Source organism: Phasianus colchicus, chromosome 11, assembly GCF_987193195.1.
Source record: "Phasianus colchicus chromosome 11, bPhaCol1.hap1.1, whole genome shotgun sequence".
Lineage (NCBI taxonomy): Eukaryota > Metazoa > Chordata > Aves > Galliformes > Phasianidae > Phasianus > Phasianus colchicus.
In genome coordinates this window covers 16,160,484-16,185,788 of record NC_143446.1, presented here as the reverse complement: position 1 = coordinate 16,185,788, position 25,305 = coordinate 16,160,484, and the positions used below count along the sequence as shown (strand labels likewise).

At 43.1% G+C, this 25,305-nt stretch overlaps 1 protein-coding gene and 1 long non-coding RNA gene across 3 annotated transcripts in view; one reads left to right on the top strand and one right to left on the bottom strand.

Annotated features, from left to right (window-relative positions):
• Window positions 1-6,009: 6,009 nt before the first annotated feature.
• TAFA4 (TAFA chemokine like family member 4) overlaps window positions 6,010-25,305 on the top strand; it is a 69,713-nt gene continuing 50,417 nt past the window's right edge. For both annotated transcript variants that reach the window (XM_090147793.1, XM_090147792.1), the window contains exon 1: window positions 6,010-6,403. The gene's annotated coding sequence lies outside the window, so the exon portion shown is untranslated. The remainder of the gene's footprint in view (window positions 6,404-25,305) is intronic.
• Window positions 11,217-17,018, bottom strand: LOC149916460 (uncharacterized). The gene is made up of 3 exons (XR_016469932.1): window positions 16,799-17,018; window positions 12,961-13,078; window positions 11,217-12,295 (listed from the first exon to the last, which is right to left on the bottom strand). It is a non-coding gene; the product is annotated as an uncharacterized LOC149916460 (long non-coding RNA).

Here is a 25,305-nt window from a genome sequence, read left to right as displayed (position 1 = left end):
GCACAAGTTAATGTATGCAAGATCTTTCTTTTCTTTTATAGCCATCTCCCAACGTGTCAATATCTTTCTGGCGAGGAAGTACCAGCTCTGGAGCTAGAATGCTGGTCCTGTCTAAAGCCCTGCTATCTCGTGATTACATTACAGCAAAAAAGCATCTGATCAAGTGACTCATGATTGAAAAGACAGGCAGTGACAGCCTGATCTGAATGCACCTTCATTTCAAAAATAACTATCGGGTATCTGCAAGTCAGCTGGAATAATAGCAGTGAGAAGCGGGGAAGGCAGCACGGCTCCAAGCGGGGTCAGGGAGCTTTGTGCCATTCCCCATCTCACGCTGCCCGAGCGGAGTTCTGCTTTGCAGATCTCTTCTGCATCTGGTTTCCACCTCCCTGCTGGAAGGGGTGAGCCGAAGCTGGTGGGAAACCTCGTATTTCTAAGCTTGCCTTTATCAAAGCTGATGGGCAGCTCTGGTGGATAAGGAGCTGTAATTAAATAAGGAACGAACGTGGTTTTTGTGAAGCTTCCTTGTAGGGAGGTGGTTTTTCTTTTTTTTTTTCCTTTCATTTTTCTTAAGAAAGAGCACTTTCTCTTCTCAACATTAACAAAATATGTGCTAGCCTTGAGCCATCCCTTTGCACACCCCCTGGTCAGGTCAATGAAAATGTAACAGGGGACCTGCAGAGTGAGTGGCTTTGTGCCATCTCAAGCCTAATGCCAATCAAAACCAGTCACCAGAAACGTGCATGGGAAGATCCAGGCCAGGTTCTGCTCTGCAATGAATCTAAACCCTGCTTGGTTCAGTAGGGATATTTTGGATTTGCCTACGTGTAATTTAGAGCAGATTTTGGACCCTGCTCATGAGCATTATGCCTTTTCCTGCAGGAAGGGAGATTGTTTGTGACCTTAGTTAAACTAAGCAGCTTTAATCATCGGGTATGGAAACACCAAGGCTGGGCTGGGGGCTGGGGACACAGCCATGAGAATCCTATAATCTTTGGTTAAGTTGTAATGAAATTGTCCAGGATGAGAAGGAAACAGATGGATTCTGATTAATTTCTCACAAGTGTAGACCTTAGCATCCAGTGTAACATATGTGGTGAGCAAATGTCACTCATGCCTCCAAAGTGCAGAAAATATCACTATTGTCAGGATATATTCATTGGCATATTGGCTGCTGAACTCCCGAGGGTATAAAGATGCTGTGCATTACATTTAGTCCTGAATTAAATATTCAGAGGCAGAGATACCTAACCCATCCCTGTATGCCTCACTGGTTATCACAGTTGAACTTAATGAATTAAAAGAGGGAGGGGAAGGGAGATCTTCCCCCTCCTTTGTAAATCGTTATTTACTGTGGGAGGAACATCAAGATGGCTTGATATTTCTGCATTACAGCATTCAGTTGGCTGGCAATAGAGCCTGAGTTAGGGAAAATAATGCAGCTTTGAGCTGTAAATGAGCAACTACGCTACTTTGATCTTGTACTGATAGAAATCAGAGCCTGGCTCTGTGTTTGTGGAGTCGCTCTGGTTTCTGTCACTTTTATTATCTATTCCATGTAATTGCATATTTAAAAGAAATGAAGTTCATTTATTGATTGCCACTGTATTGTTTAAGGCAGGTAAACATAAGAGGCCAGAGCTCCTTGCTCTTGTCTCCGTGCAGTCTTAGGAAGTGGAAGGAGCTATGCATGCAAGTAAAGCGAGGCCCCATCTGCGCCGAGGAAAGATATTCATTACAGCTGACTTGTCCTGTTAGAATTACTGCCCCAGACTGTTTCTCAAGAAAAAGATGTCACTAAGATATCTATTAGAGTATTTCACTGCCGAACTTGGGAACCGAATATTGAGCAGTTGGACTCCAGCATAGCCCAGGCTCTGCCCATGGACATGGTCCCCTCTTCCAGGCCGTCCCCCTGCAAAATCATGCAAAGCATACTTTGCTGTTTTCTTTTCTGAAAATGAAATCCTCATTAGAAAAATAGGGGAAAAATAGGTACTTTGCTCTCTGCTCTGCTGTATGTTGCAACTGTGTCTATCTTCATTTGTAGATTTTCCTCTTCCCCTTTGGCAAACACTGTTCCGGCTCACATTATGAGCTGGTTGGTCTTAATGATCTCATTTTTATCAGCTGCGTGGACATCTTTTTGGGAAGCTGACACACCTCAAAAGGAGCTTTATTTCTGATTGAGGAAAACGAAGCTGGTAGGACTGAAGAAAGCTGCAGGCAGCCACGTTTGCTGCTGTCACCGAGAGGCCGAACCCCTCTCACTCCTCCCCATACAGTGTTTTGTTTTGTTCTAAATTGAAGATACAGCAAATCTGGGTAATAGCTGTGACTTTGCTAAATGGCACCCATCTGCTAAAGTCATAACCTTCATTTTAATTAAGACCTCTAGTTTTGGAAAGCTTGACCTGAGATTCTGCTTTCTCTTTTCCATCATCTAATTCTCCGACCTGCGCTGGCCTACAGGCTCCCAGTGCCTTGTGAAGCACAGCAGTATTTGGTTTGACTTCTGCACTCATTAGAGACAACTAGCAGTCTCTGTTCTTAAACCTTTAAAAATCCTAATAAGACAATCAGACTCTGATTCTTCAGGAAGCTGCTACACCACTGAGTGTTGGTTTTGCTGAAATTCCTGCCACTGGCTGATTCCAACCATTTTTGCCTGGTTTTGCCTTAATTATATACCAGAAGGGAAGGGATAACTCATTCATCTGCAAACTTGGTGAACAATAGTGCTGTCCTTCATCAGCTGAAAGCTTCTTCTGTTTTTCTGGTTTTGTTTTCCCTATGCTTCCCAATACTGCCCCACTTGGAGCTCGTCCATGAAGAGCTCTCACCAAAGCCAATGGGACAACATCTCATCATTGCTTATCGCACCAAGACTGCACAAAACAACACCAACCCAGGGCTGAACTCCAAAATCACAGAGCAAGGTCAGACTGGCTCTTTTTTCTCTCTTCTATCACATGGCACTGGAGCTTCCTTGAAATGCACGGTCCCCATTTGCCATCCTGGAGACCAGAAGCGGCACAGGGACTCCTTGACCCATGAAAGAGGTGATGTTGTGAAGCTACATCAGGATATTCTGACCCAGTTTTTGTTGTGTGAAAACCTCAGAGGCTCAACGTGCCATCCTGGCTAAACGCACGGTTTACTGAATAAACCTATAAACTGCATGGCAGGGCAGATTTTGTAGATAACCAGGAAGGCTTAAAGCCATAAGAAGCAAAGCCAAGGAAAGAGATGAGCTCACAGGGATGCTAAAATGCTGGGTATGGAGATTTTTATTAATGAATTGCAAAGCTGGAGAGAAAAGGAATATACAACCGATATAGAATTGTCTTGTGACTAAAAATAGTCCCACAAATGAGTGTAACTGAGATCCTACCCAGCCAAGTGAAGCCATTTCCAACATGCAGAATGTGGAGAGCGGGACCTGAGCACACATTGCCTTTGTCTCCTCAGTTGGAGCACAGCACGTGGCAGTCCCAGTTGCTGCTCCCTGCGTGCTGCAAACTGGTGGAGATATTAAACTGGGGCGTAATGATGAATGAAACTGAGGGACGTGCCTTGATTATCCCAAGTTTCTAATGTATAATTGAATTATTTTGGTAAGTATATTTCAAGCCCTTTGATTTCTGGCCTCTGTTTTTAATTACTCAGCCCCCTCTTGCCCTTGTGCATTATTATGCTGTTCATTAGCATTCAGTGAGACTACAGAAGTTTGACTTCTGAATAAAGTAGCATACGAAAGAGAAAGGATGCTTTTTATCTTACCACTTAATAATTTAAATGGAGCTCTTTTCTTTAATCAATGTTTAATAGTACAATAGCTGTTTATTTAAACTGCGCATCGCCAAATTTTGCAAACAAAAAGGAGAGGAAGGATAAACACATTTAGAAATAATGAGCTTTGTAACTATTGTAATCTTCAAAAGATTTAAAATATCTACAGCACTTATAACGTCGGTTCATCTCTATGAGACAGTACCATGGGCCTGGATGCATCTGTATCGTTTATGCAGTGTTAAGCAGTACAAGCCTATTTTATATTTGCAGGAAGCAGAAAACCTTGCTAATTGCAAAACTGAAAGCTACTCAGCAGCGTTAATATTGTTGGCATGACCGCCAGCTGCGATGATTAGGATGTGTGACAGAGAGAGAGATAATTTGATCACAGGCCTGGGGACTGGGAGCTCCTGTGTCCTGCACCTACAAAGGAAAATATGGGGAGAAAGGCAGTGGGGTAGAAATCCAGTAGGGACACGCTGAGTGTGTGATGCTTGTTCTATGTCATCAGCAAAATGTGGCTCGCTCATTATGGGCTGGAGCTGGGAGCCTGAGCCATGGCAAGGTCAGGGGGACCCTCAGAGCCCGACATAAAAGAGATGGACTAAAGCGCTCGTCCCTCTGCTCAACGTCCTCATCTGTAAAACAGGAATTGATCAGGGATATCTTGAGGATTTAGAGATATCTGGAGACCGCTTTGGAGGCATTAAAACTAGCGAGCATAATATCTGCATTTCAAAGTACTCTTTGGACATCACTTAATTCATTTTGACAGCAGCCCTGTGCAAGAAATGTGGCCGTCTCCATTGTCTGGATGGGATAACTGAGTCCACGACCAGCCCAAGGCAGATGGGGAGGAGAGCTGAGTGCAGGGGGCATGAGGGCAGGGGAGCAGTGAGATCCTGTCTCCAGCAGCTCAGTTATAAAAGCACCTGTGGCCAGTAGCCTGTTCTATCCACACATGCTGGGGTGTTGATCCCTTATAATCCCCACCTGATGTCCTGGCCAGGCTCTTTTCAACAAATTATTCCCCAGAGAGCAAGACCTGATCTTTTTCTTCTGATTTGTGTCTTCTGTCCCCTAAATCCTTCCCTCTGCTACCAGTACCTCCAGTTCTCTTTCCCTCCCCCCCCCGCCTTCCGACCTACTTCTCACAACCCTTTGTGCAAGCTTGGAGTTCCTTCCCTTCTCCACCATTTCTGCCTCCTTTTTGAGGCTTCTTGAGGGGTCTGGGGTAAAGACTGGAAGGGAGTAACTGTATCAGGAGCAGTAGGCAAAGGGGTGGTAGCTCCATGGGTTAGGACTGAGAGAACTGGCCCGATGCCATAGGCTCATTCCTTCCTATTTTGGCTCATTTGTAAGTCCTGTTGACTAGGAGAGCTAAGATGGGTTGTGCTAACGTGGGATGAGGGAGAGCTAAGATGAGGTTTTTGGACCCTTTGTTTCAGGCTGAATAAATTTATCCAAGGTATGAGAATCTGCTGCTGGCTTATTAATTCATAATGAGCTGTGGTGTAAAAGCTACAGACATTTTTACTGGTTTTCAAAAGCATGCTTAAAAAAGTTGCAAGTGGCAACTTGGAAGGCAAATAATGCAATTCCAAATCTATAGCAGTTGAGTGATTTCTTATAATCAAAGTAGCCTGCCCTGCTCCACAAAGCCTATCTTCAGTGGTTCTTCCTATTTAAAGAATGTTTGTTCTAGATGATGATTTGCATTACAGCAGCACTTAGTCTGATCCTGGCTGCGTTCCCTGCCATCGCATTAAGCTCTACAACCACTTATTGCGAGACGGTGCCCTCCCTCGTATTTAAGCACCTGCCTCCCGCTGAAGCGCGTATTCGGATATCGCTGGCGAAGCGCGCACCAGGAGGAACGGAGGCTGTAAAGTGAGTTGGTGAAGGCTGAGCAGAAAGTCAGTGGCAGAGCAGGAGGCAGACTCCGTTTTCCAGCATGCTGGAAAGCACTGACCCTGGCTTCGCAGTCGCTCTTTCACATTTTCCATTTGAACTAAATTCCCGAGCGCGATGATTTATTGATAACACGCAGAACTGTGGTGTCCGGAGCCGCAGTGACCAGATCCGTGATAAGAGTAGGGGGAGGTGGTGGCCCTGACCCTTCTCTCCCTTCTCAAGTTGCGGCTTTCTCCGGAAGATGCTGCGAACTCTGGCCGGGCTGCGGGCTGAGGAAACGTCTCCTTCCTCCTTCTCCTTCTCCTCCTCTTCCTCTCTCTACCGGACCGCGGCGGGGCTCAGCTGAGGTCCGGGCTGCTCTGCAGCTCCACACCCGAGCCCAGCTGGGCGGGCAGCTCCATCTCCGAGCAGCGCAACCTTCCCGACAGCACGCCGGCCGCCCGGCGCGGAGAGGCACGGTGAGAGCCGCCTGGAGAGCGGGGGGAACCCCGGCACCCGGGGAGAAGTGGAGGGAGGGAGGCAGAGAAACGAGGGCCGTGAGACCGCGCTTCCTCCCCGCCCGCCTCTGAAGAGGAGGAGTGGGAGGGGAGCTCCGAAGGTACTCAGAGCCACCGCCGAGCCGGTGCGGAGCATCATCCTGCCGGCGGCTGAAGGGCGGTGCGCTGCCCGCTGCCATCCGGAGGCACGGAGCCAGGTAGGCGGCGGTGGGAGCGCCGGCACAGCGCGTCCCGCACGGAGGCGATGGGGGAGCGCCTGAGAGCTCGGCTTCACCCGCAGAGACTTGTTGGGATCGGGCTGCCCCGGCCCGCAGGCTCCGTGCCCGGTAGCCTCCCGGCTTGGAGGGGCTGGGATGGGATATTAGCGCTTTAGAAAGGCGCTGCGGGCTGGGCACGCTCTGGCAGCGGGAGTGCGGCTGTGGGAGTCACGCTGAAAGTATTCTTATTATATTGAAACATACAGACGTATTGCTGTGTGTGAAACTCGTTTACTGCCGTAGTTAGTCCGGTGAATCCAGTGACTCGGAAGGCACTAGCAGTCGGGTAGCTTGCTTTGAAGGAATCACTCTTACTTTTGGGTTGTGTTCTTTTTCCCTTTTCAGAATTGTTTTTTAATTTCACTATCAGTTTTATAGCTTCTGAAATACTTTAATTTCCCTGATCTGGTTGTTTCTCACAACTGTACTTTTGTCTTTACAAGCGGGAGGGCTTGAAGAATTACTTTCTTTAAAATGGAGCTCTAACAATACCCACTCCTTTCAGTGAGGAATGTGTTATTTCCTGAGCCCACCAACTTCGGTTTGACAAAATGCAAAAGCTGAAAGAGATGATTTAAGGGATGCCACTTTCCTTGTTTCAACAAGTTGCTTTGTTCTCTGATCCGGTAATTTCCTCTCAAACTCGAGTTTGTCATTGTTATGAAGATGATGTGGTGATATGTGTGATGTTAAACCTGCAATCACTGGGGATTAATGCATGGGCATGACATCATCGACAGCCAATGAGGGGATGGTTTTGGTCACGTACTGACCCAAACTGCCTTCCAAACTGGTGTGGTGATCCTGCCCTGCTCTGATGGTATAACACAAGTTTGGACATACAGGGTGGCTTCCTAGCATGGTTTCATTGTTCTGCTCTGTTTTGTGCCCCCTGAGATAGGCACGGTTCATTAAACAGACACGTGTGTATGATTAGTCTGATGGATGAAAGATTTGGGAAGAGTTGGACATATTAGTTACCTGATGTCGATAGATATGATGTGGCCAAGCTGCTTTTGGCAGAATACAAACAGCCAGAGTTCTCAGGCTCTGTGCCTGGAAGGCTGCACGGGCAATGTGTGAGAGCACACGGGCTGTACCTGTACGAACTGCACCTCATCACTTGGAGCAGAGCTGCTCACATGGAGGTGGGCACAGACACAGTGCTGGAGGGTGAGGAGGGAAACCACAGCCAGTGGGTACTGCTGGAGCTTGAGGGGCAGGACAGCCTCCATCCCCATGCCATGCTGGTGGGTCCTGCTGTGCTTTTGCCTTCACCCCAGGACCTGGATGTCTCTGTGCTGCCGATGTCCAGCAGGGCTGAAGCTCTCAGCCTTTGATCCTGCTATGTTGCTCTTGGGTGGCTTAAACTCAGCTGTCTAGGGTAACTTTTGCAGAATCACAGCACATGTTACCAAGCACAGCCTGCTCCCTGGAATGGGCATTTCTGCTTCTGTAACCTTCATCAGTCTGCAGATTTGTTCAAGTTCCCTGCATTCAGTGGGGTCTTCAGCACTGGTTGTGCGAGGCGTGTGTCAGTATCACAGGTACTTGCACACAAATCATGTGTATCAGTTTAACTATTTTCTTCTGGAATTCTTACTCTCAAACATAACTTTTTGGTCCAGAGTTCATCCCTGAAGTTTTAAAATATTTTTTTGTCTATAGTTACGTGTACACACATACAAACTCTCCTATCTGTGCCTTTGCATTGATAGCCATCTGTATTGAGGGAACCATGCAGAATATTAGTAATAGAGCAGATGTGCCTCAGAGGTACATGTGATTCTTACAACTTTGATGCCAATAAAACGTGACAGGATACATCTAATGAATTACCTTTAAATTAGAAAGCAGTAAACAAGCCATCATTGGATTAGGGGAGTATTAAAATGAGAAGAATGTTAGCATCTTTTGGTATCTTGTGGCACATTTTTACCAGCTAGGAAATAACATGGGCTACTGCAGAGAGAAAGGGTCTCTAGAGAACTGTAATGATTTTCATCTGTGTGAAATAGATTTTTTTTTTTTAAATGCTATTACTTACTATCTCATGTTTAGATGATGCTGTAGCTGAATTCTTTTCTTTCTCCTACTTTCACACCTATGTTTACTATTATTTTTCTTCAGTGCTGGTGCAAGACAAAGGTTTGGTGTATCCTGGTAGCTAAAAGCTTCTAATTGTACAAGAAAAACACATGCAAAACAACATGAGAGGCTTAGTGATAGATTTCAGACCAATTCTGAACGGTTTTTCTGCCTCATCAGGGTGCAGAGATGGTCTGGTCCATGCTTATGTACTCCATAGCACTTTTGCCCAACTGATACAGAAGGCTGCCCCAGTTCTGGTAATTCTGGGATATGACTGAAGTTGCATGGAAACTCACATTTATATCTGCTCCTAAGAACAAGACTAAACCCAGCAGTTCTCTGGGTTATATGTCTGACCAAGGAAGCATTCCCTGATATTGCCTCCCAGATATGACAGGTCTGAGTTACATAATTAACAACCAGTTGGAGGTACTTGTGCAGGGCAGCTCTTGATCTCCCCATGCTGACCTTTAATCAATCTGAAGCCAACACCTGCTGCCCTTGCTCAGGCAAGTCAATTAAGGACTGGGCTTTGAATGGAAAGAGCAGAATTTGGCCAGCACTGCTGAAGTGGTAGAAAGAATGTTCAATTCCTTAATCTAGAGCTAAACTTGAATTTGTGAGTGCAAGTAATTGTTTTGTTTGGAACATCAATATTTAATAACACTCTAAGAGAAATCTTTAACTCACTAACAACGTGAATAAGGAGCAGCAAAGATGCCTTTGTGTGCAAAGCTTCATTCCAGTGTCCTGAGGAAAGTGTTGAGGATATTGCTTTGTCTTAGTTTTTGGAAGCGTTTTCAGAATAAAGAGCTCTCCTCTATGCATGTGTTTCATCCAATATATTGGATTTTCCTTGTCTCAGTCTTATAGTTTATGGCCCTGGGACTTCTTGCCCCCTCTCAAAGTCTACTCAGGATAACTCTCTCAGCATCTCTTTTTCCCTTTTAAAAATTTGATAACCACCATGCAAGCAGTTGTTTTGAAGCCAGTGCTAACCCTGTAGATCAGAAGATCACAGCACACTTTCACCTGAGGTTAGGCAGTGCAACGTGAGCTGCTTCGCAGTGGCAAAGCATCCGGAATACTTGCAAGCTATGGGGATTTCTATTGGGTTGTGTCACTGAAGTCAGGCTCCTTTGCTATTCTAAAGAGTCTTATATGGAGGAACAAAGGATGGTAGATTTCACCAGTTTTTCTTTTTTTTTTTCTTTCTTTTTTTTTTTTTCCAGTGATTATTTTGGAAAGACTGTGAGCTGAAAGACTGATTTCCTCAGAGTCAGTAGAACTATGCCAGAGTAAAGCTTAAATGAAGGAAAGTAGTATCAGGTATCTCTGTGACTCCAAAGGTGACCCATTGTTTTTATTGCCCTTCTGTTGTGTTTCAATTTCAGTTACACTTAACAGGGAAACATCTGTGGAATAAAAACTCTGGTGGGGTCAGGCCTTTCTCCTTGGAGGCTATTTCCCTCCGTGCAGCATCAGCACAAGCTTTCCCCTCCTTCCTTTAAAATAACAAGTCAAGTGCCATTGAGGATAAAGGATTAAGTGGCACCACTTCCAGTCTCATCATTACATGACAGCAACATTCTGGTTAAAGGCCTTAGTCCCCAGTCCTCAGTGCAGAGCTCCTGCTCCTTTCTGTTCTCCAGCCTGCCACTCTCAGCACCTGGCTGTGCATCACATCCTGGTGAGCTGAGGGATGCAGCACAGCTGGCACCAGCCTGACTTTGATTCTGGAAGTGACTAACCATGTAATAGGAGAAAGTAAGACACTGATGTTTTAGCTCTTAAAATATTCCTAGGCTTTTGTCTAGTCAGCAAGAAACTGCTGCCTCAACCAGAATCATTTGAGTAGTGCCCAGCCACGAGCAAAACAGCTGACACAAGTCTTTGGGCAGATCTCAGGTTCCCATCTGCATAATGCAGGTTTTTCATCGAAATGTTTGCATTTCCTAAGCTGTGTGCCAAATTCACATCTGGTATAAGTTTCTGAAGAGGAGGAAACTCGGTTATTGTAGGCAGCGCTGGATGGGTAGTGATTTTTTTCTTCTCAACAAAATTAAACAAGTTTTCTTTTTTCCTGAGTCATTTCAGATATTCAATTAAAAAATTTGGAAATTGTTGGTTGAAAGGGTCCCTAGTCTTACACGAGTGCATCTGGGATTTATATAGACTGAGAGTTATTAAAGCTTCCAGCATACGTTCTGTGCATGTGTAATTAAGGAGTGACTGTACTTTGATGTCATTTGCTGTGTCATCCGGACTCCAGTTATGGAGGCTGTGGTATTTGGTGAGCAGAAGCATCCCTGCGTGAGTGAATCTGTTTGAAGGACCGGGCTGTGGCTGCTTTAGCCTAGAGAGCACGGTTACGCATGGTTTTCTTTGCTGCTTCCATTATTCAATGAGAATTATGTGTGTTTATGATAGCCTGATCAGCAAATAGAATTGCATTGCAGATAAAGAGATATAGTGAAAATACAGCGGTTTACATTAATAGGAAGGATTTATCTTGTTGCAGCACTGAATTTATGATGCCAAGCTGTGATATTTTCCCATTTCAAAAATGTTATATTGCAGTGAGCTGATATCAGAGAGTGATAAAACGTTTCTTTTTTAATTTAAACCACTGTAACATGCTAATAATGTTGGGGATAGGAAGAGGAATGTCTTCCGAAATGAATATAATGCATTGATATTATAATTTCTCAATCAAATTAAGTTAGACTCCTAATGGAAATTATTGTTCTGTTAAAACAGATGTGGATGAGATCTTTAACAGAAGCATGACTTTGGACACAAGTCCTGGGGTTAATACGCTTCACTTAAATTAAAAGAAAGCCCCTTTGGGGCTCTTTCTTCATTAGTAGCCCAAGAAGGAAAAAGTGATGGTGATGATCCCTATGCTGGCCATTCCAGCTGCCTGTGCGCTTTTGACTCCTTGCTTCCTTCAGTTCCCTGACAAACACCCAGCAGATACAATTGCCTGAAGGCAAGAGGAATCATCTTCACTGTTATCTCCTCTTCTTGCTGTTGCCAGGGACACGTCAATGCCAGGGCTGCGTTTGGGACATCCAGATGCCCTGTTCCTAGAAAACGTGATAGAGTGCAAAGGAAATCTTGGTGATGACTGGCAATGTGCTTCCACTGCCACCTGCACACCGTCTCCATCAGCTCTGGGGGGAGCTGGCTGAGTCCGCCATGTTACTCAGAGATGCTCCCTGGGTTCTGCCTCGCCAAGCATGCAGGGAAGGGCCTTTTCATTGGCCATATTTGTGCAGCTGAGCAGAGAAGGGGCTGCTGAAACCTGGTGGTGGGGCTCAGCACTGGTCCTTCTTCAAGAAGCATTGGGATGCAGCGAGCTGGTAAACTTAATGTTGATCAACTGGCATTGTTGTTAGAAAGCCAAACTTTTCCTCTTTCAACATAGGCAGCTTTATCTCACTCCATGAGATTTTCATTGATTTCACTGGAATGGCCCCAGCATGAATACAGGTAGCTGTAAAAGATCCTGACTGTATGGTAGGCTCTTATTGGCTGCATCACTATTTGCACAGAGCACTAGCAATGTAATGATTGTGAAGCACGGTGGTTAAAAAGTAATAAATAATAAATAAAGTAGGCCATTGAATCTGAAAAAGGATGAGTAATTCTGTGGAATGTAGAAAGTTTGTCGTATGCGTGTATTCTTGCTACAGAAGTCAAACAGCATCTCTGAACCCTTCCACTGATATCCATTACCTGTAAGAGCATAAGAGAGTTTTTGATGCTGGCTTGTTTAGCTGAAATGTGCTACAGGCGTAGCAGCTTAACTATGGAAGTGTTTACCTGTTATAGGCTTAATGAGCTGAAGGGAGTGGGATAAGCAAAATAATCATTTTAGTACTGAATTACCCCACGTTTTTTGTGTGCTGCTAAAATGATCCGTTCTGCTTCTGTTTAATTAGAGATTGGTTTCTGCTTAGGGCCCATTAAGAGACCAAAATTTTGTTAGGAAATTTGCCTTTAGGAAGCTGCACTGATTCTTTTAATTTATGAGTACATCAGGTAAGAAGGATTGTCCCTCTGTTTCAACACCAAATTGACACAAAGGGATGGATGTGAGGTGAAGCAAGGCAGTTTCTGGCAGAATCAGTGAAACATTCCACCTGAGAAATGAATAGGCTCATTTGGTTCGTTAACTGTTAGAAATTAATTGGTATTGAGCTTATCCACACACTTAATACCATTTCCCTCCAGAACATTTCCTTCCTGTAGATGTTCCCAATGTTTTTTTTTTTTGTTTTTTTTTTGTGACGTATCCTTAAATTTAACAACATAATAAACATATAATCTCTAAACCTTTAAGACTAATTACTGGTTATAGCTCTGAGTGAGGTGCAGCAGCATAAAACACAATTACTTACTGTGCTGTTGTGCATCACTCACCAACCACAGGCTGCCTGGTCACACCCCAGCTGAGCCAAGCCGTGCTGTTGCATGGATGCAAAGGTAGCTGCACACACCCCGTGTCTTTGTAGATGGCTGGAGAAATGAGAGGAAAATAGGGTGTTTTGAGCAAAACTCGTGTATTTTTTTGTGTGTGTTCTGTATTCTTGAACAGAAGATTCAGTAATGTGTAAATGATTGCTGTTAAGCCTTGCTTGGAAGGGTTGTTGAGAGTGGTAGCTATTTGTAATCAGCACATTTGGAATATAAGTAATTGTATCCTGGCTACAAAAATGAACTATCTTCTGTTTTTTCCTCATCTAAAATGAAAGCTACAGCTTTGGATAAAGCCAGACTGATTTTGTTTTAAAGATATATATACATATTTGTACTGAAGCAATACAATCCATTACGGTTAATGGGTATTGTTGTCTTTTGTTTAAACTCTTTATTATGAGGCTTAGAGCAAGAGGGCTTTAATAACAAAAGGGACACCTTCTCTGCAATGGCTAGCTGATAGCAATCCATAACATTTAAGAACAATATTTTAAAATAATTGCCTTTCAAATGAAGGATTGTGCATTACTAATTGGCAGGCGAAAATGGAAGATCCGTAACCTGCAGATGAATGCGGTGTCTCTTTAAATAGGCTGGTAATTTCTCCTTCTATTTTTCCACACTCAAGACTAAAATAAAATAAAATAAATCTAATTCAGGTTGTATTTTAATAGGACCAAACTGATAATTACATTATTATAGACAAGGGTAGAATAGCTGGAGGATATGTGCAAGGTGCATGAGTCCCACAAATAGAAGCTGATTTACTTATTGATAGTAGAGACACGTTTTAGTCACTTTATAGAATTAACAATTGATCAGCTTGTTAGGTTCTAGTTCTTCATAAGCACAGCATGTTTATTCATTATTGTCATTACATGGTGCAGGCAGCTGAGGTCATGATTAGTGAGGCAACATCTAGAAACATTTCGACTTGCTTAAGTAGAACTTTGGCAACATTGCACTGATTCTCACTTTTCTCAGATACATAAAACTTATACCTGCCTGGCCAATTTGCATTTCATTTACATTTCTTTAGCAGATCAGATCTATTTGTTTTCCAAATGCCAGTGGACCAGGTTTGCAGAAGTGTAATAAGATGGGCAACATAAAAGCATTGCTTTTAAATTGCCTTGGTCACTGTAAATATATGCCGATCTATAGGATGGCAAACGATAAACCAAACAAGCTGCTGGAGGGGAATGGAAAGACGTTATTCCAATAAATGTATTCATGATTGTTTGTCGCTAAGCATAAGTTATTTTTTCTAAATCAGCATTGACTTAAGCTGGAGCAAACTCAATAGCAAAAAATCCCACAGAGGTTTCTCCTGCTACGTATGACTAATATATTAAAGAAGATAAATAGTCATTTTTAAAATTTATTACACAGTAGGATTGAGCACAAGAGGAAACCATTTTACAAATCTGAAAGTTAAGGTCACCCTGAGAAGAAAAGGACACTTAAGATGACTAGAAAACTCCGCTTGCTCAAGAAACACAGATTCAAAGTTTACTTATTCCACGGTGCCTTTTACAAAGCGTGAGGATCCCAAGTGTAAAACCAGGGGCTGTTTTGATGTGCAAATATTTAGTACTGCACAGTGGATAGGCAGGAAGGCGCTGACTTCTCACCGGCGCTGCACGTTAAACTTCCATCTCTCCATTCATTTCAGACTATTATGCTTTTTGGTAAAGGTTTTTATACTCTGACTCTGTATTAGGGATGAAGGGTCTGTAATGTTTCATCGAACTCTATCTCAATTAGTTTTCCCATCTGCCTTTTCTACTTACGTGTTTTTTGTTTTATTTTTTTAAAATCCATTATGTGTATTTTAAGCACACTGAACACCTTTAAGTTTTGGTTCATAATTCAGACTTCTAGGAGCAGGAAAATTTGCCTTGCAATATTTTCTTAGGGCTTGTTAATAAAGTTAATGAATTATTTTCCTATTAAGATGTCTTATCTTAACTAATACCGCTCGCTTGTTTGAGCTGTGGCAAAATCAGGACGACATTGATTTTCTTTAAGAGATGAATAATGAAAGATCCGAATTCTTAAATATGCAGATAAAGATAAGTGACTTAATTACAAAATTATCAGTGGAAGGTGGTAAGATGAATTAGCTGTTCTAATTTGTTGTATATGTCAATATACTGTGACATAACCTGGAACGTTACATAAAATCAATTTCTGATATCTTCCTTTAATTTTTAATGTGGTTTCATTGTGTTTTCGGTGAATTATTCTTTTGGAAATTGCTCATGTATTGCGAATATTAAATCTCTGGGACTGTCTGTCCTAGCTTACACAGGCCTTCATTCTGCAGATGCTTAATGTCCAGTGCAATGCAGCCGGATGAAAATAGTTCTATTCTGATCAATAGTAATATTTACAGGCTTTACGTGGTGGAAGCCAGGTTGCTTTTTCCAGTGACTGGAAAATTCTTCTCTTTGATCACTTCTGCTATGCATATCATAACTGGCAAAATCCCAGGCTCAAATCTTGCTGCTTTTTTTTTCTTTTTTTTTTTTTGGACTGCCTTTACAAATAACACATAATTGAAAAGGGATGTCTCAGGGCCTCTGTCTTTCAGCCCATGATGCTTTTGATATCGTGCACCTCCTGTCAGGGCAGAGACCAGCTAACTGCAAAGGGGCACCTGGCTGTGCTGTGCAGGAGGAGGGCTCTGTGTGCGTGCCAGGATGGCCAGCAGCTCCCAGGGGAGGAGGAGGTAGAAGGAGCTGCCCTCTGACAGCATGGTAGCTGATCTCATTAAAGGAGGAGATAAATGGCCTTCTACTGGAAAGGCTGCTCTGTCACAAACTTTTTTCTTTTTTTTTTTTTCTCATGAGTTCCACTGGTGGATTCCCAGCAGAATATTTATGTGCATAGTACTGTGTCTGGAATAAAGCTTCCGCAATTCTCATGCTTAAATTCTAAGTGACTCCCGAGTCATGCTGGTTTTCAAGCTTGAAGATACTGGATTGTTTTTTTCTTTTCTTTTTTTTTTTTTTTTCAGAATATATTTTCTCAAATCTCAGTGCAGCTACAAATACATCATTTGACAAGCATGGCTGAGCTGCTGCTTCAGGTCCTTGGGTCACTGACTTTCTGTTGCAATTGCGTTGTCCAACAGTTGTTCTGAAGTTCAGTTATTCTTATTGTTTCTAGACAACTGTTAGCTTCCAAGGATAAAGAAATAGTTCACAGAGGTTTCAGATTTTGCTTTCTCCTACTGTTGTGGCTGCCTTCTTTGGGGAATCTCAGCTGGGTGATGCAAAAGAGGAGGGCTATGCTGTGGGTGTGCCGTGCTTCCACTGGGAGTAGATTGGACAGTGCCTTTGTAAACTCCCTGGTGTGCTATTGGCACACAGGACAGGAGCTGAGAACTCTGTTAGAATGCTTTTGTGGAGCTTCCATGGGATGATTTGACAGTACAGAGTGTGATTTTTGTCTCAGACAGACAAATTTTACCCTGAGATTGTTACTCAGCAGCTCCCTGACAAACTGTGAAGAGTTGAGCATAGGCTGCTGCTTCAGGCTTTGCGTGGGTTTATCTTGTTTTATTCATTTTGTCTTGCTTTGGCTTTTGATTAAAGATAATACTTGTGTCAATGAAATGAGTAGCAAACACCTGCCACATTATGGATTTTGTTACATTAGGAGCTATGAGTGGAGCCAGTGTTTTTCATTCAGAAAAGGAAGGCTGCCAGGACCAAAGATGTAAATAAGAGCCAAGGAAAATTAATTGCAAACCTGTCAAGTCTGGTCTGTCTTCATTGTTATTACATGGTGCTCAGCAGATCTTACTTAGAGATGTTAGGGGGAAAAAAAATCCTTCTACTTGTACGAATCCAGCTGAAAGTAACTTAGTCACAGCAGAGATGCTGTTACTGGTTTTTCAGTGCCATGGGAGCAATAGTGGGATTAGTTCTTTCATCCTGAAATTTTTTTGTTCGGTGCTGCACAGCACACAGGCAGGGTATGGCTGTGGTTCTACACTTGTGTCACAAATAATAAGGGTGGGGGAGAGCTTCAGGCGGTCCCCAGTGACCTACAGCTGTGCTTAGGCTGTTGCTCTGGGGCTTAACAGCTTTGCTAACTTAACACAGACCCAAGCAGAGCAATAGCAATCATGCTAGCCTGCAGTCTGCTGTTTCCTTGGTGCAACACTCACACTTCTAGCCTGAATGCTGACTAACAGCACACAGATCTTGGCTCTCCATGCTATAGGCAGCTTGCTCTTGATCTCCATGCTTATGCATCTCTGCACTGTCATCTGCTGTGCAGAAGTATTTTGACCCTAAATACTTCAGAATGGAAAACAGCGAGCTTCAGAAGCTCTTACTTTCCCGTTAGAGTGACTATGATGGGAATATTCCATTATTAAAACAGAAATTTTTCATACTCTCCAAGATCAGATGTTGAGACCTTCAGGTTCAAAAGGCAGTAGATTATTCATGTGATAGTGCTATTCTCAGGTAATAAGTTGGATAGTGGTACTGCAAGCAGAAAAATAATGAGGAAGTCCTGTTCAATTGAGTCAAATTAAAAAAGACAAGATCAGCTGTCTTTGGCTTGAGCACAAAAATAATTTAAAATGATGAACCACACCCTCAGTGGCCATTTATTCTGTTTTAAGCAGTTCTGTCTGTGCACCAAGTAAGTTATGGTATCTTTCTGCCAGAAAGATGCTATAAAACACCTCATACTCACAAATACCTCCTCAGAATTAAACAGTTTGAAGGAAGCTGAGTAGATAACTACCTGAGCACTTCTCCTATTTGCTTAAAGCCATCAAAATTAGGAAAAAGACCTTAAGAGGGTGATAACATAGATAAAAAGGAATATCTCAGGAGCAGAAATATTGCTCATTTCCATCTTACATATGGCCAGCTGTCTCTATGGGGCTCTTTCTAAAACATCCTTTAGGTACTCATCAGTCAGCAGCTGTGAGCGGAGAAGGGAATTCTGAGCATTCTCTGTGAGTGTTAGGTGAGGGTAGAGATGGTTTACAAACAGTCAGGCCAAACAGGCAGCAGATGGCTGCAGGAAAATGAGAGGGATTTACCCAAAACGGTGCAAAACTCTGTCTGTCTTTTTGGATGCAGTGGCAGCCTCTGGTGAGCAGAGATTTGGTTACCTATAGGCTCTTTTGTTGAGTATGGAGGTTGCTGTTTGCAGGAAAGGAGTTTCATCTGGGGAGGAGAAAATGTAGATCTAGTTTATTATTTTATGTATCATGGTTGTTTTTTTTTTCTCCAATTCCATTAGCTTTTTTGTTTTCCATTGTGTTATTTACCACTGTTAAAGTTAAAAGGCCTAAGAAATTCTTGCTGTTGTCCCTGAGATGTAGAACGTTTCTACTAAAAGCAAAATTTCAACTGCAATAGTCTGTGACTGTCTCTTGTTCTGTGTGGCTGTTTTGCCTATTGCCAGGCAATGGAAGTTCTTTGTGCAATAACCTGAAAATGTGGATTTGAATCAATGACGTAACCACTCCATAGGACTCTTTAAAAATGTATCTCACGGTGAAGGAAATTCAGATGGGAACGGTTAAAGTGAGAGAATTTCACTTTTGTGTTTCAGTTCATCAATCTTTAAAGAGACACTGGTAGGTCAAATGGGTCTAACACTGATCGATTTACAAGAAGAATCTCTTTTTAAAGTGAAACACAATTCATCTCCAATGGGAAATTGAAAAATTAAATAAAATGCGGCTGTGGTCCTGATGGGGAAGTATTTAATTAGCTCAGCCCCTCACCCACTCTAGTTAGTCCCTTAAAATCCATAATCCAGTCTGATCTGTTTTTCACAGTCCATTACATTTTTGTTCCATTAGTTCTGACTGGGTCTGAGAAATATATTTGACTCGTGCCTACCTGCAAGAAGGGCATCTTTTCTTGAGTCTGAGGACACATTTCATGGTATGTAACAATCAAACATGTCTGTCTCCCCATCTTCCTACCAAGGGCTGCTTGCTACTTAACTGCAATTTAGGAAAGTGTAGGACATAGTCATCATCCCAAAAGGGAAATATCTGTTGAAAACTTGACTCAGAATCTAGTGAAGTTCTCATAATCTTGTTTTCTGGAAGGACAGCTGCATTTGAGCTACAAATGGCAATAGGATGGAGGTCAATGAGGCATGCTTAGGCTTTATTTTCATAGATCATAGAATGGCCTGGGTTGAAAAGGACTCATCTAGTTCCAACCCCCCGCTATGTGCAGGTCACCAACCAGCAGACCAGGCTGCCCAGAACCACATCCAGCCTGGCCCTGAATGCCTGCAGGGATGGGGCATCCACAGCCTCCTTGGGCAACCTGTTCCAGTGCCTCACCACCCTCTGTGTGAAAAACTTCTTTCTAATATCTAATCTAAACCTCCTCTGTCTTAGTTTAAAACCATTCTCCCTTGTCCTATTTTAATGGGATTACTGGTAGGGACAACTGCTAAAAAGGTGTGTGTGGGATGGTGGGGCTCTGTTTAGTTAATATTGCCTATCTGAAGCCACAGAAAGATGACATCTGCTGAGATGTTTCCTACCTGTTGCTAACTCTGATGGGATGGAAATTTGGTGGCTGCTCTCTTTATTGTAGCTAAGTGTGAAGATTGTTGCCTCTAGGACAATATTCACATTTAATTTACCAAAAAAATGCAAAAATATGTATTGCAGGGACCTGGAAGATGGGATTGTGTCAGAAATCAGAGAAATGAAAGGTTCTTGCAATCTCTTTCCTTAAACCACAACCAAAAAACAAACCAAACCATCAACCAAATTAACTGTCCATCGAAGGTGGCTGGAAATACTGGTTCTTATTCAGATGTGAGTACCTATAATGTGCCCAGAAAGCACAACACACAGAAACAGAACTGGTGGTTATTTTATTTAGCTCTGCCATTGTGAGCGTGACCTCAGACAAATTGTTATCTGGAGGAAGCAAGGGGAAACAGCTGCCAATCTGATAGTAAATCTGGAGGCTGTGGCAAAAGGACAGTGCTCTGGGAGACAAAAGGTGGAGAAAAACCTGAAAGAGATTTGAGAGGAGGAAGGCAGGGCACTGCTGGCTGTGACAAGGTGTATGAGTCAGTCAGAGCTCAGCACAGGCTGAGATAAAGCTTTGGGCAATGTGCTGAAGCAGGCTTGGTGAAAAACATAACTATCATTCTGTTCATGTTTTGCTGCCCCAGCTCTCTGGCAAACAGTATCTCATGTTAAATAAGTGAACTAAATGTGCCACCAAGTTCAGCTTGTTTTTTTCTTTCTTTTTTTCTTTCCCCGTGGATCTTGATTTTATTCATAAAGTCTCAAGTTCCTGGATGAAAATAATTAGAGGAAATTTTTCTTTTCTACTTTGTAATTATTTTAAAGAGAATTAATAGCTCTCCAGAGGTGATGAAAAGCTGATTAAAAGCTGATTGTTGTCTACCATGAAACCAAACAAATGATCAACAATTTATTACTTTCAAGAGATCTCACATTTTTTAAGGCAATTGCAATCATGGGAAAGTGAGCAGATCTCATACTTCATTTCCAACCCTGAGCATTTCAAAGCACAATCAAAATTATGCCACTTAGCCTCCTCCCAGTTCCTCCCATCACTCATGCAGGCGGCTACAAGATCATGAAGTGAGCCAAGGGGCCATACAAAAGCAAAACCCATTGTAGCCAGATTGGGAACAGAAAGAATAAGGTTTGTGAAAATGCCTTTTTTTTTTTTTTTCCTTAAGCAAATAAAGAAGGAAGTTTCTAGCTTTGCTCTTGAAGAGGACGTGCTGTTATTCAGAGTCTGGCCGTGCTCTTACTCCAGTTAGCATAACTGAGCTGAGCCTCCTGTGTAGAAACACATTCACATGCTGCTCCTTTAGCTGTGGCAGATGCCAGAAGGAGGGCTCTGTTTCTGTCTCCCTTCTGACACTTCAGGTGCTCCAGAGGTAAATACCACGCTAACACCTCTTACTGCTCCTGACAAAGGTATCAGCTTGCTGCTGCTGTCCTGCCTCGGCAGTGGTAAGAGGTCTGTCTGGCTTCCCTGTGCTTGTGAAAGGATGCAAACAGCAGCCAGCAGATGATTAACCTCCTCTAAGCAAGAAGGCCACTTTTCACCATTGATCAACGTGTGACCTCCAGTTGGGGTTTCTTTCTGTCTGCCAATTGTTCTCCTGATGCTCTCTCACACTGCTGCAGAGCAGGGGGGTTTCCCAGGGGAGGCAGGATGAGCTGCTACGTAAACAAGAAAGGGGTTGAGGAGAGACAGTGAAGGATAGGGCTGCAAGAGGAAGGAATAAAGGAAACATTTCTAGAGGGGAGGAAGCAGAATGTAAATAATAGGAGTTTTGAAACTCTTGCACCAGGGCATGCTGTCACAATATAAAGGATGTAAAGCCTCACTCAAGTCACTCAAACTCAATGAGAACTGAACCTCCCTGTGCTGTGTCTATGCAGTGATGGTCGTGTTCCAACTAGCTCCAAACAAGCAGATACTTCTCCAGGACATGAGGCCAAGCAAAAGTCAGAATTCAGGACTCAAGGCAGTGCAGTCAGTGGTGGAATGCAAGTGAAGGTACCTCCAGTTCAGACAGAGCTGTGAACAGGGCGATGCGTTCCATGATGGTCAGAACTTTTATCCAGCATGGTGCTGTTGAGCTGTACAACTTTGAACTGGGTGATTTTCTTAGAATAATTTGAGGACCAAAGTTTGATAAGCAAACAATGTTTTCTAACTCCAAGTAAAAAGATTGTCCAGTTGTTTCAAAGTCAAATGACAATAAAAGATCAAGAAATTGACTCATAGCTCTGTGGTCTGCACCTTTTCCCTCCTATGTAAGTTTAATTCTTCACCATGGCCACAAGAAATTTTGTATGCTGGAATCTCAAGCTAACTGTGCTATTTTTGTACAAAAATAGGAATGTTATAATTTCAATTTGCTAGTAGTTATCTTATGCACTACAATGTGGCTGAGAGCAAGAACAGAAATAGCACAGCACAACATATTTTGCTGTTGGCTTGTGTAGTTAATAACTCAGGTGCTAAAAGTGTGCATTCAGTCCATAATTACACTTTTGGAAATTTAGCACTGTATTTATGAGATGCTTTTCATTAGAATCTTTTAACAATTAGCTAATGAGTCCCAAGTGGGACAATTATCCCATCTACCCAGGCAGTTGGGATTCTTCATCGGCCATAGCACATCCATTGCTCATAAAGCATGTTTGTGTTCTAAGAGTGAATCTAACTATTCTGTGCTTTCCTCTTGGAGTGTTTCATGAAACGAAATGAAAGCAGAGATCAGATCATGCTGGTGATGCAGAACTGGACAGACCCTGTTGGAGTCATGGCCTGATGGGGACTGAGGGGAAAGAATGAACAAATGTGATGTGACTATTTACTGTGAGTGAAATGTTTTAGAGAATGAGAGAATATAGTGTTCCAATACACTAAGATCAGAAAGAACTAGATCTGTCTGCATAAATCCCCTAGAACCACCAGAAAAGCATAATGATAGCTAGATGTACCTACAAGTTGACCAAGTCTTTGTAAAAAAACTCCAGTACACTTAGGAGGTGTTTCCAGATTCTTTCTGCTGCTATTTTCCTCCACGTACGAGAGATGTACACTGGATGGCTGTCTGTGCTCAGGGTTCTGAGGTGTGAAGACCTACAGTTGGGGATCATCTGCTTCTCTTATGGCAGAAGCCAGCACAGCCCTGGGATCCACTGCCTTATCCAGAGGCACAAGCAGGTATGGGACCCGTTTCCCTCACCCTTCATTCCCTTGTTCAAGTGATCTCTGTGAAAACACCTACCAGCCCACCTGGGTCCCTGGTGATTGGGAAGAAAGGCAAAAGACCTACTCTATAGTTATGGGTCAGTTATCTTTTACTTCTATGGAAATTAATCAAATTCCTACATCAACCCAGGGTATGGAAAACAGGAGTCTTTATTGCTTGAAATATTCTGTGCAACCAATTTACCACTTTGCTACCTGGTAGAAAAAGCTTATAGTAGGGGAAATGCATATTTGCTCTGTCTGAAACATTCTGCTGAAGAGATTTATTTCAGATATGCATTTCTCCATGTCTCTTGGCACGTTGCCTGCTTTGCAACAGCACTGCTTTGCTTTCGGGGAGGTCAGCTGGGAGTGGAGCTGGACACTGCCTCCTCTTTGAACAGGGCTGACGCAGTTCCTGTGCTTCCTTGGAACACAGTGCCTGCAATTCTGCCCATTTCTTAAGTAGGCCATAGACCAGGAGGTGGGGAAGACTTTGAGATGTTTCACAGGCTACGGTGAGGGCCTGAAAGAACCTGGATAATCACAGTGAAAAATTCTCTCTGATAAATGTAGTTGAAAGAGTTGAAGAGCTAGGCTGTAATGAGGAAATATCCTGTGTTTGCTGTCCAAGTTGAGAAGCCTGTTTGTGAAACCTTCAAAATGAAACCTTGATAGCATTACTTACCTCTCTGTGCATTTACTTTGGCTGAAGGCTTCTTTGTAGGATGATTATGAATAATAAATAATGCTATATGGAGAAAAGCGAACATTCTGTCTTCACTTTACAGCTATAATTTACAGGATTACAGCTGTAATCCTATTGGTCTTAGCAGAATTTTCTTCCTGAAGGAAAGATGTTGGCTCAGTTTGAGTTGAGAGGGCAGGCTCTAACGTCTTTTCCTAACATTTCAAGTACTAAATTAGATTCTATTTCATTTAGATGATCTTCTCATATTTTTTCTCGTATTTCTGGACTGCAAGTGATCAGCTACTTGTGCCAGCATAACCCAGCTGCTAGCTCTACTGGCCATGGAAATGCTCTCTAAAACTGTGAGTTCTGGGAATCACAGGTGCTGGAATATTTGAAGACATGAGTGCTGTCCTGCCTGGAGTGGACCTAAGCTAGGCCCTGCAGTTTGCACTGTGTCGGGTTCTGAGTCGATACCTGACTTGTTTTGCCTAAGCAAAGGCAGGAACTGCTGTGATTTCAAGGTCCTCCTTGCATTATGTGAACTTGAGAGCTTCTGGCACTCCTCTAGTTTTCACCTTCAGTTTGTTCTAACCTTGAATTTATTTTCCTATTCTACATACCTCTGTTATTGCTTCTGTGTGACCTGAGCTCCACCGGGTTAAACATTGAGGCCTTTAGTCCAACTAAAGAAGGCTTTCCAACAGAGGATTCATATTCTCACTCTCTACAGCCCTCCCAGCTCATCCTATTAACAGGCCCACAATAGATGGATGATTTGTTCTCATCTCTAACAGGCACAGTAAAGACAGGTAAACCCTGGAGAGAGCTTCAAATGCTGATGAAGAAGATGTGTGTGCCCCTAGACAAACGGCACACAGGATGTTTGTATTAGTATGGATGGGCCGACTGTTATTGGGGCCAATACCTCATGCCATGTGGATATAACAGCAGTTCAGTAACTGGTGTGATCAGGCCTTCCTCAGTGGTACCTGCAGGGAAGGAACTGCAGCAGAAAAGTTGATGTTTAGTCTGTGAGTAAAGGACATGGGAACTGGTCACAGTAAAAGTTCTGCTTTCTTGCAATGGGAGAATGTGAAAATGGGAGAACGGTCTCATGTTGCTCTGTGCACAGTTTTGTGCTCTTTCTGTTTGCATAGAGCCTTCTTAATAGATGTAGGTGTTAATAAGGATGGGCAGAACCGTGATGAACCCACTTGGAAGATGCACAGGATCTATGATGAGAGAACACTGATTACAGTCTGGAAAGTTAGTTACCTCTCGCCGTATTAATAAGGATCATCTCTAGTTACTTTACCTTCTGGTGTTCACTTCAAAAAACCTGACGTTGAGAAGTCAGCAGCAATACAGAGAAGAGCGATGTGATGGGTTTAATATTGCAAAACCTCTCAAGGAGAGGCTTCCTGCATCGAACGAACACGTGAAGTTGCTCAGCAAGGGCTTGACTGCAGGCTGCAAGTGCTGCGTGTGATAGCAGAGGAGAAGGAGAAACAGCCTAATGAGATCGGATGCCTGGAAGCAGAGCTGGACAAATGCTGATTAGAAATAAGGCGCAGTGTTTAAAGGGAGGTTAATGAACTGCTGGAATAACTTTGCCGTGCTGAATTTACTGCAACTTGAAGGCTTCAGATCAAACCTGTGGCTGTGATTTGAAGCATTATTGCCCATTTCTGGGGGTTCTCGGAGGACCTCGAGGGTTGGGAGCAGCGCTCAGCCTAGCGTCTGCCCACACAGCCGCCTGGCTCCCATAGGGGAGGGTGAACGGAGGAGTCCTGCGGCAG